Source organism: Eschrichtius robustus, chromosome 2, assembly GCF_028021215.1.
Source record: "Eschrichtius robustus isolate mEscRob2 chromosome 2, mEscRob2.pri, whole genome shotgun sequence".
Taxonomy (NCBI): Eukaryota; Metazoa; Chordata; class Mammalia; order Artiodactyla; family Eschrichtiidae; genus Eschrichtius; species Eschrichtius robustus.
This window is the reverse complement of record NC_090825.1, coordinates 132,390,396-132,407,957: the sequence shown is the minus strand read 5'-3', so window position 1 is coordinate 132,407,957 and position 17,562 is coordinate 132,390,396. Positions and strand designations below refer to the sequence as shown.

Sequence of the window (17,562 nt, the reverse complement as noted above, 5' to 3'; positions counted from 1 at the left end):
ACAGAATTAACATGGCTAGACTAATAAATACATTCACTTACTTAGAAATAAGACAAGTGATACAAACCAAGTGAGCTAGGGTTTGTTAACGCTGCTGTGGCATCTTACAACTTCCAGAACATTTAAAAGTAAACATGAATGACATCCCTGTTTACAACTGTAACCAGTGTATATAAATAGCAGGAATAAGTTCTCTCCCAGGTTCATTACAGTTTCTAGAGTTTGTTGTAAATCTGAGTCATTTTGGATTATCTTGGCACGTAAATAGTTTTCCATTACCGGGTTAATTTTGAGGTCTCGGATTTAAAATGACCTGCTTTCAAGGGTTGTTTTCATTCAGCCATCCATACAAGGCTTCAGTCTTGGACTGCTAATGTTTGGCACAATTTTGACAACGGTAATAAACTCCTCACTTTTAGCTCTGATATAACAATCAACATTTTTTCCTTGTAAAATTCATCCAGAAAAGTAAATGCCTATTTGTATGAAATGGTCCACGAATGGCATGTTCTACTTAAACAAATATTTGGACTAATTTAAAAGTTAGGTATTCCATCTTTTAGTTTTTTAAGAATTGGAATATGTAAGTGTTGAAGAGTTTTTACTGCAAAAAATTAGACAAGTGCATGTATTTAAAAGAGCTGAAGAAGATACAGTTAAGAAAACCTTTTTCATTTACACTTTCAGCCTTTCTCCATAGAGGCAACTATTACCAGTCTTCTTCTTATCCCTAAAGAAATGTTCAATACACATATAGCCTTTATCCAATATATACATTCAAAACATACATACACACGTTTACATTTTTCTTTTTCACAGAAAGAAGGGCATATTTTCACTCTTTATTGTTCTTAATCTAACTTGGTCCATTTACATAGCTCAGTGATAGTCCCAGAAAAAATACAGAAATCTGTTTTTTTTTAAAGTTAGTTTTAAATTGTATGTGTACACGATATTTAACTTAATCAACTCTTTAGTGGTGAACACAGGTTGTTTCCACTAATTTTCTGATACCAATGTTCATTTAAACAAATGAATACTTACTGGGTATTACCATGGGCTGGCACTAGTCATTCAGTGGTAAAAGACAGATTCCCTGCCTCTTGGACCTTACATTTTAGTGGAGGAAATGATAAACAGATAAACAAACATCTAGTTTGTCATACTTATTCTTGGGATAAGTCTTATGAATAAAAAAGTAAAGCCAGAGAAGGGGACAGGCAATGACCAGGGAGGCTCCCGTCTGTAGGACGGTCATGGAAAGCCTCTCTGTGGTGGAGATATTTGAGAAAAAAACATGAACGAGCAAGACGGTAAAGCATGAGGACATCTGGGAGTAGCACTCCAGTCAGAGGAAACAGTACCAGCAAGTGCAAAGGCCCTGAGGTAGGGGCTCACTTGGCATGTTCAAAGAACAGTGTGGCTAGATCAGAGCACACAAGGGGGAGAGTGTTTGAAAATAAGCTTGGAAGTGCAGGCAGAAGGAATGCACATTGGGTCTTATACACCACAGTAAAACCACAGGTATGACACTGATTGTGACAGTAACTATCAGAGAACCAAGGTGCAGGAGTGATCAGATTTTCACTTTGGAATCACTCTCACTGCTCTATAAGGAACAGACTGCAGGGGACAAGAATGCCAGTAGAGAAACCAGGGGCCTGTGACTCCTGAAGTCACCCAAAGAGAGGTGACAGTAGCCCAGATTTGGGTAGAGGTTGAGTGAGAAGGTGGCCAGCTGCTGTATTTGGAATCTATTTGGAAAGTAGAGCTAACAGGATTTGCTGATCCCCTAGACCTAGGGTGTGTGCAGGACAGGAGTCATGGAGAATGCCAGTGTTCTGGCATGAGCAGCAGGGCGAATGACGGTGCTATTTATCAGGATGGGGAACACTGGGAGGATAGTGGCTCATGAGGCAGGAGGCAAATGGAGTGTGAGGAGGGGAGAGAGAGAGCTCTGTTAAGTCACACTGATTTTGAAATGCACAGAAGAATCCATGGGGGTGGTGTCACAAAGGCACACAGAAATGAATCTGGAATTCAGGGGGAAGACTGGGCTTAGAAATGAAATGTGTAAGTCTTCTGCATATGAGTATTATTTAAAGCCACAGGAATGGGGCATACAAGTTTCACATATGTCCAAACAGAGCGCTCAGAGAAGCCCTGAGACGCAAAATTGCTAGGTTAAGGTATGCATGAGTGTGTGTCTGTGTGTGTGTGTGTGTGTGTGTGTTATAGATATTATTATCAAAGTTCTCCTCCAAAGTTCAATACGCCTTCTATTTAAATTCAAAATATTTATCTCTGATGAATTAGAAGATATTTCAATATAATTACAAACATTAATTCTCACTGTCCTAGAGATTTAGATGTGTGAGGTATCAGCTGAAGTCATTTCAGACAGAAATATCTTTGTGAAACACACATACATATTTGTTCTAGGCATTTTCAGATACATTAGCTCATACATTCCTGACAGCACTCTGGGGGATCAATCTTATTAAAACTATTTCATAAATTAAGATACCGAGGTACTAAGGAATGAAGGGATGTTCTCAAGGGCTCCTAACTAGTAAGTTGGTTAGGGTCTGGACTCAAATTCAGGCCCAATTTTCCTTCCAGTAGACACAGAATGAGGCAAAGACTTAGCTTTCACTGAATAAGATGCAAAGTATTTACCACAATGTTCACTGCAGCACTGTTTACAATAGCCAGGACATGGAAGCAACATAAGTGTCCATCAACAGATGAATGGATAAAGAAGATGTGGCACATATATACAATGGAATATTACTCAGCCATAAAGAGAAACGAAACTGAGTTATTTGCATTGAGGTGGATGGACCTAGAGACTGTCATACAGAGTGAAGTAAGTCAGAAAGAGAAAAACAAATACCGTATGCTAACACATACATATGGAATCTAAAAAAAAGAAAAAAAAAAAAAGGTTCTGAAGAACCTAGGGACAGGACAGGAATAAAAACACAGACCAGACGTAGAGAATGGACTTGAGGACACAGGAAGGGGAAAGGGTAAGCTGGGATGAAGTGAGAGAGTGGCATGGACATATATACACTACCAAATGTAAAACAGATAGCTGGTGGGAAGCAGCCGCATAGCACAGGGAGATCAGCTCTGTGCTCTGTGACCACCTAGAGGGGTGGAATAGGGAAGGTGGGAGGGAGACGCAAGAGGGAAGAGATATGGGGATATATGTATATGTATAGCTGATTCACTTTGTTATACAGCAGAAACTAACACAACATTGTAAAGCAATTATATTCCAATAAAGATGTTAAAAAAAAAAAGATGCAAGGTATTTAGAATGACCGTTTAGGTATATTTAGTGTGAGATGCATTTAAAAAGGGCATATACACTGCCACCACCTGACAAATCTGTTTTCTTCAGGTCCTCGCATGGCACTATTTCAGGCATTTGGACACATCAAAGAGCAAAGCCACCGGTCCCTAATCTCATGGCAGTGGCAGGAGGCAGCGATGGGAGAGACAGATAATCAACATGAAAACTATGTTTGAAACTTCTGTCATAAGACAATGGGGGCTACGGGTAAAAGAGCAAAAAAAAAAAAAAGACAGGAAAAGGCAGATCAGCAGTGGTAGGGGGTGAAGAGCTGGGCAGGTTCCACCTTTAAAAGCATGAGAAAGGCTGACCTCATGGAGAAAGTACAATAATATCTGAGCAAAGACTGGAAGGAACCTGGAGAGTCAGGGAGATCTGGCTTTGCATAACACTCAGGCATCATTCTAAACGTGGTCCTTGACACTGTAAGTTGAAAACCAGGAAAGAATGTAAACTGAACACCCTGAACAGGAAAAATAATTTCAAACACTGAGAGCAAATTTAATAGTGTCACTTTCACATGCAAAGGGCACTGCATCTACCCACTGTGGCCTCGTCTATAAACAGCTTTCTTAATAGGAGCGACAGATTGTTTTCAGCTACCCTGTGTTGTACAAATCCAGGGCTTCTTACATCCCCATGGATGATTCTGCCCAGAACCAGATGATGACAATCGTAGTCGGGCCTCTACAGTACGCCTGTGACTTGGGGACCAAGCTGTGTAATAAAATAATAATGAACACGACTCAAACACTTAAGATCAGAGAATGAGACACAAAGCTTGAAGAGGACATGGACAGTATCAAGTCATGATTTAACAGATGAGAAAACTAGGTTCAGAGAGGTGAAGTGACTTCATCAGGGTCACAGAGTAAGTTAGTCACAAGACCAAAGTCCGCTAAAACTGAAAAACAGCATGTTTCCCACGAATTCCAGGCTTCAGTCTTTTCAACTGAAACTCCTGCTTGACACCACTTTCATCAACCACCATACACATGCCTTTTGAACAATACCCAAAGGCAAATCACAACAAAACCACGTTTCCTAACACAAAGAATACAAAACTGTTGATAAATACTTGCGTAATGGTTACCATGTGCCAGACCCTGTTCTAAACACTATACTGAACTTATTTAATTGTCACAGACATATAATTATGAGGCAGGTGCTAGTACTATCCTGATTTTACAGGTGAGGCAACTGAGAAACAGAAAAGTTAAGCAACCGACCCGAAGTCATTCAGCTTGTTAAAGACATAGCAAGAATTTGAACCCAGAGTGCCTGGGTGAAAACTCTGTTCCAATTCTTGTGTTAAATGTTTCCAGATATGCGTATATACTTAGAATAGTGTGATTACTAATTAGGAACATGTTTTGGTAACAGTTTCAGCTAGAATTTCTCAATATGGATAGTAATTTTAAGACAATTCTTCATATATTTATTGAGGGACTACTATATTTCAGCCAGGGTACATGTTACTCTAAGTATAGGCATTTTTTCCCAGGTAATAAACCATCTTTGATATGTCTCTGAAACCCAAAAATTTTTACAGCATCATGAAAAACAGTTACAAGAAATTAGGCATTTCCTTCTATAGTGATTCAATAGTTCCACAAAATTAGCATTGCTCCAGCAGATTCTCCTTTGGCAACTGTGTTTGGCAAGGATCTTTAGCTATTACCTGTGCTCTCAAATGCTTGCAGGGAAATCTGTGGTCTGAAAGGAAAATCTCTTCATCTCATTTTTAGTCATGTTATTTCTTTAAAAAAAAAAATTAAAGTGTCCAGAAAGAAGCAGGAAAACAATAACAGCTGAAAGTTATTATGCACTTTGCATGCCTTCACATATGTCTGTATGTACACATGAACATATGTATATATGTTTATTGAGGTATAAGTTACTCCTACTGAAATACACAGATATTCACTACACAGCTCGAGTTTTACAAATCTGTACATCTGTGTAAAAAATATTCAGTCAAGATAGGGAACCGTTCCATCACCCTAGAAAGTTCCCTCATGCCCCTTCCTCATCAATCCCCATCCCCAAAGGCAGTGACTGTTCTGATTTCTATCACATTTGAAAATTTTAATCCTAAGTACAATTCTATGAGGTGCTGATTCCAAGGAACGTCTAACTCTGAGACCCATGCTCTTTTTTTTTTTTTTAAACATCTTTATTGAAGTATAATTGCCTTACAATGGTGTGTTAGCTTCTGCTTTATAACAAAGTGAATCAGTTATACATATACAATATGTTCCCATTTCTCTTCCCTCTTGCATCTCCCTCCCTCCCACCCTCCCCATCCCACCCCTCTAGGTGGTCACAAAGCACCGAGCTGATCTCCCTGTGCTATGCGGCTGCTTCCCACTAGTTATCTATTTTACATTTGGTAGTGTATATATGTCCATGACACTCTCTTACCCTGTCACATCTCACCCCACCCCCTCCGCATATCCTCAAGTCCACTCTCTAGTAGGTCTGTGTCTTTATTCCCGTCTTGCCACTAGGTTCTTCATGGCCTTTTTTTTTTTTTTTTTCCCTTAGATTCCGTATATATGTGTTAGCATACTGTATTTGTTTTTCTCTTTCTGACTTACTTCACTCTGTATGACAGACTCTAACTCCATCCACCTCATTACAAATACCTCCATTTCATTTCTTTTTATGGCTGAGTAATATTCCATTGTATATATGTGCCACGTCTTCTTTATCCATTCATCTGTCGATGGACATTTAGGTTGCTTCCATGTCCTGGCTATTGTAAATAGAGCTGCAATGAACATTTTGGTACATGACTCTTTTTGACCTATGGTTTTCTCAGGGTATATGCCCAGTAGCGGGATTGCTGGGTCGTATGGTAGTTCTATTTGTAGTTTTTTCAGGAACCTCCATACTGTTCTCCATAGTGGCTGTATCAATTTACATTCCCACCAACAGTGCAAAAGTGTTCCCTTTCCTCCACACCCTCTCCAGCATTTATTGTTTCTAGATTTTTTGATGATGGCCATTCTGACTGGTGTGAGATGATATCTCATTGTAGTTTTGATTTGCATTTCTCTAATGATTAATGATGTTGAGCATTCTTTCATGTGTCTGTAGGCCATCTGCATATCTTCTTTGGAGAAATGTCTATTTAGGTCTTCTGCCCATTTTTGGATTGGGTTGTTGGTTTTTTTGTTATTGAGCTGCATGAGCTGCTTGTAAATCTTGGAGATTAATCCTTTGTCAGTTGCTTCATTTGCAAATATTTTCTCCCATTCTGATGGTTGTCTTTTGGTCTTGTTTATGGTTTCCTTTGCTGTGCAAAAGCTTTTAAGTTTCATTAGGTCCCATTTGTTTATTTGTGTTCTTATTTCCATTTCTCTGGGAGCTGGGTCAAAAAGAATCTTGCTGTGATGTATGTCATAGAGTGTTCTGCCTATATTTTCCTCTAAGAGTTTGATAGTGTCTGCCCTTACACTTAGGTCTTTAATCCATTTTGAGTTTATTTTTGTGCATGGTGTCAGGGAGTGTTCTAATTTCATACTTTTACATGTACCTGTCCAATTTTCCCAGCACCACTTATTGAAGAGGCTGTCTTTTCTCCACTGTATATGCTTGCCTCCTTTATCAAAGATAAGGTGACCATATGTGTATGGGTTTATCTCTGGGCTTTCTATCCTGTTCCATTGATCTATATTTCTGTTTTTGTGCCAGTACCAAACTGTCTTGATTACTGAAGCTTTGTAATATAGTCTGAAGTCAGGGAGCCTGATTCCCCCAGCTCCATTTTTCGTTCTCAAGATTGCTTTGGCTATTCGGGGTCTTTTGTGTTTCCATACAAATTGTGAAATTTTTTGTTCTAGTTCTGTGAAAAATGCCAGTGGTAGTTTGATAGGGATTGCATTGAATCTGTAGATTGCTTTGGGTAGTAGAGTCATTTTCACAATGTTGATTCTTCCAATCCAGGAACATGGTATATCTCTCCATCTATTTGTATCATCTTTAATTTCTTTCATCAGTGTCTTATAATTTTCTGCATACAGGTCTTTTGTCTCCTTAGGCAGGTTTATTCCTAGATATTTTATTCTTTTTGTTGCAATGGTAAATGGGAGTGTTTTCTTAATTTCACTTTCAGATTTTTCGTCATTAGTGTATAGAAATGCAAGAGATTTCTGTGCATTTATTTTGTATCCTGCTACTTTACCAAATTCACTGATTAGCTCTAGGAGTTTTCTGGTAGCATCTTTAGGATTCTCTACGTATACTATCATGTCATCTGCAAATAGTGACAGCTTTACTTCTTCTTTTCCGATTTGGATTCCTTTTATTTCTTTGTCTTCTCTGATTGCTGTGGCTAACACTTCCAAAACTATGTTGAATAATAGTGGTGAGAGTGGGCAACCTTGTCTTGTTCCTGATCTTAGTGGAAATGGTTTCCGTTTTTCACCATTGAGGACAATGTTGGCTGTGGGTTTGTCATATATGGCCTTTATTATGTTGAGGAAAGTTCCCTCTATGCCTACTTTCTGCAGGGCTTTTATCATAAATGGGTGTTGAATTTTGTCGAAAGCTTTCTCTGCATCTATTGAGATGATCACATGGTTTTTCTCCTTCAATTTGTTAATATGGTGTATCACATTGATTGATTTGCGTATATTGAAGAATCCTTGCATTCCTGGGATAAACCCCACTTGATCATGGTGTATGATCCTTTTAATGTGCTGTTGGATTCTGTTTGCTAGTATTTTGTTGAGGATTTTTGCATCTGTGTTCATCAGTGATATTGGCCTGTAGTTTTCTTTCTTTGTGACATCTTTGTCTGGTTTTGGTATCAGGGTGATGGTGGCCTCGTAGAATGAGTTTGGGAGTGTTCCTCCCTCTGCAATATTTTGGAAGAGTTTGAGAAGGATAGGTGTTAGCTCGTCTCTAAATGTTTGATAGAATTCACCTGTGAAGCCATCTGGTCCTGGGCTTTATGTTTGTTGGAAGGTTTTTAATCACAGTTTCAATTTCAGTGCTTGTGATTGGTCTGTTCATATTTTCTATTTCTTCCTGGTTCAGTCTTGGCAGTTTGTGCATTTCTAAGAATCTGTCCATTTCTTCCAGATTGTCCATTTTATTGGCATAGAGTTGCTTGTAGTAATCTCTCATGATCTTTTGTATTTCTGCAGTGTCAGTGGTTACTTCTCCTTTTTCATTTCTAATTCTATTGATCTGAGTCTTCTCCCTTTTTCTCTTGATGAGTCTGGCTAATGGTTTATCAATTTTGTTTATCTTCTCAAAGAACCAGCTTTTAGTTTCATTGATTTTTGCTATTGTTTCCTTCATTTCTTTTTCATTTATTTCTGACCTGATCTTTATAATTTCTTTCCTTCTGCTGGCTTTGGGGTTTTTTTGTTCTTCTTTCTCTAATTGCTTCAGGTGCAAGGTTAGGTTGTTTATTCGAGATGTTTCCTGTTTCTTGAGGTAGGCTTGTATTGCTATAAACTTCCCTCTTAGCACTGCTTTTGCTGCGTCCCATAGGTTTTGGGTCGTCGTATCTCCATTGTCATTTGTTTCTAGGTATTTTTTGATTTCCCCTTTGATTTCTTCAGTAATCACTTCGTTATTAAGTAATGTATTGTGTAGCCTCCATGTGTTTGTATTTTTTACAGATCTTTTCCTGTAATTGATATCTAGTCTCATAGCGTTGTGGTCGGAAAAGATACTTGATACGATTTCAATTTTCTTAAATTTACCAAGGCTTGATTTGTGACCCAAGATATGATCTATCCTGGAGAATGTTCCATGAGCACTTGAGAAAAATGTGTATTCTGTTGTTTTTGGGTAGAATGTCCTATAAATATCAATTAAGTCCATCTTGTTTAATGTATCATTTAAAGCTTGTGTTTCCTTATTTATTTTCATTTTGGATGATCTGTCCATTGGTGAAAGTGGGGTGTTAAAGTCCCCTACTATGATTGTATTGCTGTTGATTTCCCCTTTTATGGCTGTTAGTATTTGCCTTATGTATTGAGGTGCTCCTACGTTGGGTGCATAAATATTTACACTTGTTATACCTTCCTCTTGGATCGATCCCTTGATCATTATATAGTGTCCTTCTTTGTCTCTTGTAATAGTCTTTATTTTAAAGTCTATTTTGTCTGATATGAGAATTGCTACTCCAGCTTTCTTTTGATTTCCATTTGCATGGAATATCTTTTTCCATCCCCTCACTTTCAGTCTGTATGTGTCTCTAGGTCTGAAGTGGGTCTCTTGTAGACAGCATATATATGGGTCTTGTTTTTGTATCCATTCAGCCAGCCTGTGTCTTTTGGTGGGAGCATTTAATCCATTTACATTCAAGGTAATTATCGATATGTATGTTCCTATTCCCATTTTCTTAAATGTTTTGGGTTTGTTATTGTAGGTGTTTTCCTTCTCTTGTGTTTCTTGCCTAGAGAAGTTCCTTTAGCATTTGTTGTAAAGCTGGTTTGGTGGTGCTGAACTCTCTCAGCTTTTGCTTGTCTGTAAAGGTTTTAATTTCTCCATCGAATCTGAATGAGATCCCTGCTGGGTAGAGTAATCTTGGTTGTAGGTTTTTCTCCTTCATCACTTTAAGTATATCCTGCCACTCCCTTCTGGCTTGCAGAGTTTCTGCTGAAAGATCAGATGTTAAGAGACCCATGCTCTTGGCCACCATGCTGTTCTACTGCATTTCTTCCTGGTGGTCACTTAGCCCATCTCAACAGTGTCCTCTGAGAGAATTAAGTCATGATGTCCTAACTTCTCTCTTATGCATCTAGAATGGTACTATACGTACCACCCTTGAAAGAATTGAAAAAATGGTCACTCGAATCATTTTCTATATTCTGTGGTTCAGACGAGAAACCCTACTGAGAGCTTACTGATGTCAGATCAGGTAGGTGGGGGTCACTGAGTGAAGCGGACATGTGCCCTCTTAAAGCAACAGGCGCTACCCAAATCCCCCCAGCTGCTACACTATGAGAAATCAGACCAAGGATACCCTTCTGAAGTTTTTTCTAGATAATCTAGATATCTAAATTTGTACATAATATCTCAGTACATGTAAATGCTTTGTAACTAAGTCGATTTTTAAAAAACACTTCATGAGTCAAAATGTGTCCACAGGCCAGCCCTGGATTGCCAGTTTGTGACCTGGTGTTTGCATCCTCGGCCTGGGAAACACCAGGATTAGCTTCATCAGCAACAGAAGGGAGGCCACAAACCTCCGAAGGTCACAGCCAGCCGAGGAGGTAATGTCTATCATCCCATGGTAAAAGTTCTGCTGTCCAGACTCTGGTCTACTGCCAACCTTCCTGCCCACTGAGGGAAGCCGATGACTTTGGTAAACATCTTGAACAAATATAAGAGAAAAAGGAAACTGGCAACAGGAGGAGAGAATGGAATAAAAACACAGAAGGAAAGAGCTAGAAAGAGTAGAGAACACTAGAGAGGAGAGAAGACAACTACAGGTAAGAAAAGGTAGCAAAGGACAGGCATCTCTAGGCTTGAAGCACCTTCTTTCATTGAGTACACTGGCCCAGGACCACAAACCCAGTTGGAGTGGAGACAACAGGGTGGTGTGGAATGACTTGCTTGGAGAAAGGAGCTCTCTCTGATGTTTATTTATTTACTTATCTATTTACTCTGAGCTTTATGAGAGCAGTTTCAGTGCTTAAATATTTTGACCCTGGGAAATAACGGCAAGGTTTCCAGGAATTCTGAAATATATTACTTAGAAGTCAGGGAAATCACTAGAGAGTCCGATCCTGTCACCCTGGCAAAGGACCGTGGTCTGAACAAGGAGGAAATTTCGAATCCCCAGCAAAATGGTTTTTATCAGGAAACTGTGCTCACTGTAATAGGTGCCACTGCATTACTGGATTAAAAAGAAGAATAAAGCCATCGCTTCCGTATCCACCTACGTATCCGGAGCTCCATTAGGACAACCACCAGCAAAGATTTTGAGCAAATCAGTCTCACAGGATTTATACGCTTAGTGAACCGTGGTGACACGTCCCTCCCCCAGTCCTGCAGACCTGTTCAATAGGCCACAGCTTACATCGTTTCCTTTACAGAAGGCAGTTCACACTTCACAAAAGGAATTTGAAACCATAAGAAAGATGACCACCTTTCTGTGTGGCAGCAAAGGTGAAAGAAAAAGGACAGTGGAATCTTCAGAGAAATTAAGGCAACAAAGAAAAAGTAACCTGGATCACTCAGCATAAAACCCTCCTCTGCTGACTGTCTCAATGTTTCATTTTATCATTTGATCTGCCTATTTCATGCTCTGTCAGTTTGCCTCATGCTGAGATAATGTTAAGCATATACAGCTGACATACTTAAGTCCTGACTGTGTGCAAGGCACCATGCTAAGGGCAGTCTAAGCACAAGCTCACAACATACTACGAGGTAGATGCCACCATGTTCATTTTAAAGATGATACAATTGTGGCTCACCAAGAGGATGTAACGCGTCCAAGGTCACACAGCCAGGGTCACAGTTCAGGTCTGTATGCCTCGCAGCCTGGGCTCACTGCACAATGTAATCACTCTCCTTCTGCTACAAGATCATCCCACCTTCCACTCTTCTTTCTTACTGGGCTGCTTCTCACTTACAATCACCCTCTGCCCCTTTGGTTCGCAGATGTAGCGTGTCCTGTTCACGGAACATGCCCTTGTCAGATGAGTGGAATTGAATTCAGGGAACAGTATTTTTGTCAGGAGGAGGTTACTTGGAATGTGTTCAGAGAAGGGTAAAAAGAAAAGTGCAGGAAAAGATAAGGGAGAGATGAAATAGTTCAAGACATTCATAAAGAAACGGGAGAGCTTGAGAATAACAAAAACCATAGAAAATGAGAAAGAGAAAACACTTTACAGGCATCTCATCCTATTTTACAGATGGAAAAAACTGAGATCCAGCTCTTAGTGGACTCAGAGCCTATCTCAAGACTTCTGACCCCCGTTACCCTTACTCCCTCTCTCTTCGTCTCACTTCTGTACCAGGTCCTCCTACCACCCTCAAATGTGCCTTAAGAGAATATGACAATGGCCATGGGTTACAAAGTACAGAGATGCAAATTTGGCCCAATCTGAGGAGGCTGGAGATGAGAAACAATGCCCCAAGCTGTCTCGCAGCACAGTGAGGTTCTCCATCACTGAACGAATTACTGACACATCTGGCTGACATCTGTCAGTGATGCTATAAATGGCACTGTTGTAGTAAATAATGATTTAGCTCCAACAGTATTAAACCAACTCAGTTCTGTGGACCAGTGTCTGGTTGGCTTCAACAGAATAACTTGGGGAGTTTTTAAAAATAGAGGGATTCCCCAACTCTAATCTCAGAAATTCTGATTCAGGAGGTTTTTGAGACACCATGGAACCAGGTGATTTCGGAGGGACCTTCTAATACTAAGACTTTATTACGTTACTTTCTCTAGCATGGCTTCCAAAGTATCACTCAGCTCTCATTATTAAGCCAACACACATAACAAGTAGTCCACTCCAGACTCAGAGCCAAGGAACAAGAAGCACTGCCATTGTCTCTGAACGCCTGTGTTCTCTAGGCAGGTGACACATCTTTTCTAGTCTCAGTGTTCACTTCTTTAAAATAGAAGCAATGGACTCTTAGAACAGTGCTAGAACTCTTGATCTGGATCTGTGGGCTCCTATTCCATACCCAGAGGACCTCCACCCATCCTGGTAATGAAACTGCATGGGGCCAGTAGGCACATGACCCAGTTCTGGGTGTGGATTCTGAGAAGTGAGGGGAAGTTTATGTGCGAGGGTGTCCCTTCCTGATTAAAGGGGCAAAGACTCATGAGGAGAAGTATTTTTCCCCTTCGTGTCCTGCCACCTTTGTCCTGACTTGAACATGACACGTGGAGATGAACAAATGGACAGTGGAGCAGGAAGGAAACTGTGGTCTTTAGGGACATTGCTCAGCTGCCACAGCAGTCCTGGACTGTCCAGGTGTAGTCTACATCTATATGCACAAAAGGTAAGCCTTTATATTTTCCGACTCTATGAGCAGGGTTTCTATTACTTGCAGCCAAATGCAATCTTTACTGATACAGCATTAAAACTCTCTTTTCAAATGAAATCTCTTGCAAAATCCCAATATATGAAACAAATAAAAGTGGCTGTGCTATTTAGAAAAATGGATGGAGTGTTTCCAGAGCCATTCCTTCCTCTTTCCTGCAGAGGTTCTTCCATGGAACCAGAACTGACCAAAATCGGTACCTCTTAAGGTAGAGTCTCCAAGGCACCAGGGATTCTCAGATTTTCTCAGGACTCTGAGAGTTCTCTGCCAAATTTGCTCTTGTGCTTTTCTTTCTCTTTTCTTTTGATGTACTTATTTTATTTACCCAAATTTTGTCCTAGGAAACGCAGATCCAATTCATGACCTATGGCTACTACCATGCAGTTCTGGTGTCTGCATTTGTATTCAGTGTACAATCATGTTGGCGATAAGTGATTTGATTCTAATTGTCATGAACAGAAAAAGGAGCAGAGTGTAATATAATACAAAATGAAACATTCCTTCAAGGTGCAGATCAAAGGACCTTGTGGCATGCAAATGAAGGTACATTTGAAGAGAAAAAAAGTCATGGAAGAATCAAGTCTATACCCAGGATATAAGAGTATGAGTGTCTAGAATCAAAATAATCTCCAGAGAACTGTCAGCCCCATGTTCATGGTGAGGCCTTATTAAATTCCAGTAAAGCATCCTCTACCTAAAATAACAATGTTGATAACCTGAATACTATTACTTTACTTTGTATTTAGTTCATAAATTTTAGTCTTATAGATGCTAAAGAATGATTAAAATAGAGAGGTGATTACCTAGGTGGGTACTTTTGGTTTGTACATATTTAAATAGCAGTTTAATAAAAGCAGTTAAATCAACAATGGGGGCATGGATCTTTTCCCTCACCCTGTTAAAAGGAGTCTTTATATTACCCAACTCAAGAAATTCTGGACTACAGGATGGCCCTAATCCCTTCCAGATGGTCAAATCCATAATTCCATGAACGTCCTCACCTTATGAAACTAGTATTAAATACTTTCACCAACAATGAGGTACGTGCCCCTGGAGGTTTTTAAAAATTAAAAAAAAGAAATAAAATTAAATAAATTCATGCATTAAAATAAAGCATATGTATCATTCTATATTCCTTTTCAAAAGTTTGTCTTAAGGATGAAGTGTATGCCGGTAGGGCTTAGAACAAGCTATGCTCACTGCCATCCCTCCCCCATCTCCACCTGGTCCCTTCACTCATCACTCCCAGCAGAAATATCTCTGGATGGAACAAATATGGGTTAAAAATAAGGCCTTAGGAGCCTGCTCCCTCCTCACTTAGGAAATCTGAACCCTTGGGCGATGCCATTCTTACAAAATGTGCTTTCTGGTTGCTTCCAGAAGGCACAGTGGGGCAGACTGACCGTGGGGTCTTCTATTGTGAAGAGGGTAAAACAATTCTCCTCACTGAGGCCATGGTTTAGCCACACACTTCAAGGTGAACCAATCAGTGCCCGCTGGGCTTTGCTATTCTAGTATGTATGTTTCATTCCTGTGCACAGATCTCCCTCTGCCCCTGCTGCCCAGTTTGTGGTGTGGCCACTCCTCCCTCCCTGTAGCCTGTACCTCTGCCCTGGATTTCTTCTTCTCTACCCTCCCACACCCCTCTTTTTTTTTCCTTTTCAAATGTCCAGGGAACTTGATTTTCCCCTCCTATACTTCTAAAAGAGGGAAACTGTAGAGTTTCTTCCAAGTTTCAGGCAATGCTGTTCGTACCCCTGCAACCTGACGTTGCTATTTCACGCCTGCTCTGCTCAAGGCTCAATGCACACTAAATTTAGAGGAGTATGAAATTAGAGCTCACAGTCTCCTTTTTCACTGGCAGTGTGTTTGGCTGTGGTTCACGTCGTCTCCTAATCTCTTGGCATCTTGCTCACTCCATAGGCAACCCAAGTGTAGTCACTGTCTGTCCTATCTTACCCCACGTCCAACAGTTCCCAAACCCTCTTCATCCCAACCCAACCCAAAGATGACATTCATGAAGAAAACATTTGTGTGCCATCTCTCAGAATAAGAATTCCTGCTGTCAGTCACTTACTTCCTAATTCCCTCCTCCAAGTGCAAAACTGTGGAGAAAATAAAATTGCTGACTGAGAGGGCTGACTTGCCACCAACAAAACACAATGCCTGCGCACTTATCCTAGGTCTTACGCAGACAAAGATATGAAAAAGTCCAGCCCCCCCCCCCACTCTTTATTCACCCATTAATCTAACTCTCTACTATCAGCTACCCGTTGAGAGATTTTAGAACCAAAGTAAATGCACACCTATTTTATTGATGTCCATCCTAAGAGGTCTAGCCACTCTTCTGCTATTCAAGAAGTAGCCAAGAACTCATTCATTCATCTGTTTCCCCAGCCAGACTCTTGGCCAAGCCCCCTTTAGAAAACACCATTGCTGTCGCTGATGGTTCTGCCAGTAATCACAAAGCTGTAGTGAGATTGAGTCCAGCTCTTTCAGAACTGAACCGTGTTCTTAAGTGCAATTATATTATGCTATGTATTTTCTAAATGTTAAGTATAGAATAAGATATAGCTTTCAGGGGAGGGGTAAAAATCTGTATTGCATTACAGTTGATATGCATTAAAAAGAATTATCCAAAATTTGATTTTTTTAAAAAAAATCACTCTTTTCAGTAAGGTGTAAAATAAAATCAATTGATCAATGAAATAAAATTCACATTATTATATGTCTGTCTTTTAACAATGATTTTGAATAAATTACTGTTTTCTGTGACTCTTTAGTTGTCTATACTTCATAAAACACAGAAGTATTTTTTTTTTGAGGGAAGAACTGCCAGTTACTTCTGCAATTCAGAAAAAATTGAAAATTATTCTAGAAACAGAATTACAAATGTTGCTACAGCATATTTCTAGGCAAATATATCACTGAGTCCTTAATGACAGTCAAAATCCCACATAATAATAAAAGATGCCAGGAACTCATATACACGTATCTGTTCCTACACTCTGAAAGTGTGATCCAAAATAGACACTTCAAACGCCGATTTCCTCTAAAATGAGAGCCATTTTCTGCTAAAAATGCCCCTCTCCAAATTCTCATGAAGCAAAGAACACAGTTTCATCTAAAATTATATTTCCTGCCAACGAACTGTCCTTCCCCACAGAAAAGTTACAGACTGTTGGAGCAGGGTGACAATACAAGAGTTCACATACTTTTCTTTTTCACAATCGTGTTGCCAGCTCAACCCTAACTTTCCAAAGCGCCCTGCTGAAAATCACCTCTTGACGGGGGCTGAGGGAAGATAAGAGTACAACCCCACACCAAATGTTGAAGTGATGGAGTTCTAACTTGTTCATACACATACACACAACCTCCCCACGCCCCCCCATACACACACACAAACACACAGAGCACTTGCAAACAAACAGCAGGCTTAGAAAGTGAAGAGAAAGCCTGGAAATGCAAGAACGGAGCAGTTCCCTACCTCTCCTCTGCTTCACAAAGCGGCTGATGAGAATCCCCTACAATCCAGGCGTGTGTGGAGAGGCTGGAAGGGGGCGGCCGCTCGGCCGGCCTGCAGAGGGTGAGCAGGCCCAGCCTGTGTTCAGGAGCTGCCCCAGTCAGATTTTCCAACTGCAGAATTGCAGCCAAGTCCCTGCCCATGCCTGAAGAATTTCCTGAACAGCATTCCCCTGCTTTTTCTGACTGCTTTGAAACCGTACTCTGCCTGTACTTCAATACGCCTTTGTCAGGCCAACTCCCACCTACTGGGCTGTCTTTCAGCTCTCAATGGGAAACGCGTGTGTCAAACACAGACTCGCTCCCCTGCCCCGGCGCCCATGGGGGCTGCTGGGCTCACACTCACAACCACAAAGGCAACGGCTTCTAGAACTAGTACTGATTTCTCATTCTCCACGCGGCCTCTGCTCTGTGGCGCTAGATGCTGGAGCTGAGTCTCCTTCCCCTGCTCCACACCGCCCTTTTTCAACTTTCTCCTTCTGCGCACAGGCCCCAGCTGACCCCTGTTAGCCCCCTCACCCCAGCCCAACTCTTGCCAGTCCTGATAACGAGCCTATTACAGCTGAGAGATGGGAATTCTCATTTGATCCTCCTGCCTGCCGGTGCCTCTGTCTTTGCTCAAAGGTTCAATTGCTGGAGGGGGAACA

General features: G+C 40.6%; 1 protein-coding gene across 1 annotated transcript in view; it reads right to left on the bottom strand.

Moving 5' to 3' along the window:
* The window catches only part of SGCD (sarcoglycan delta), a 414,336-nt gene extending 397,258 nt beyond the window's left edge, over positions 1–17,078 (bottom strand). The window contains exon 1 of the mRNA XM_068536277.1: positions 16,881–17,078. The gene's annotated coding sequence lies outside the window, so the exon portion shown is untranslated. The remainder of the gene's footprint in view (positions 1–16,880) is intronic.
* Between the last annotated feature and the right edge of the window lie 484 nt (positions 17,079–17,562).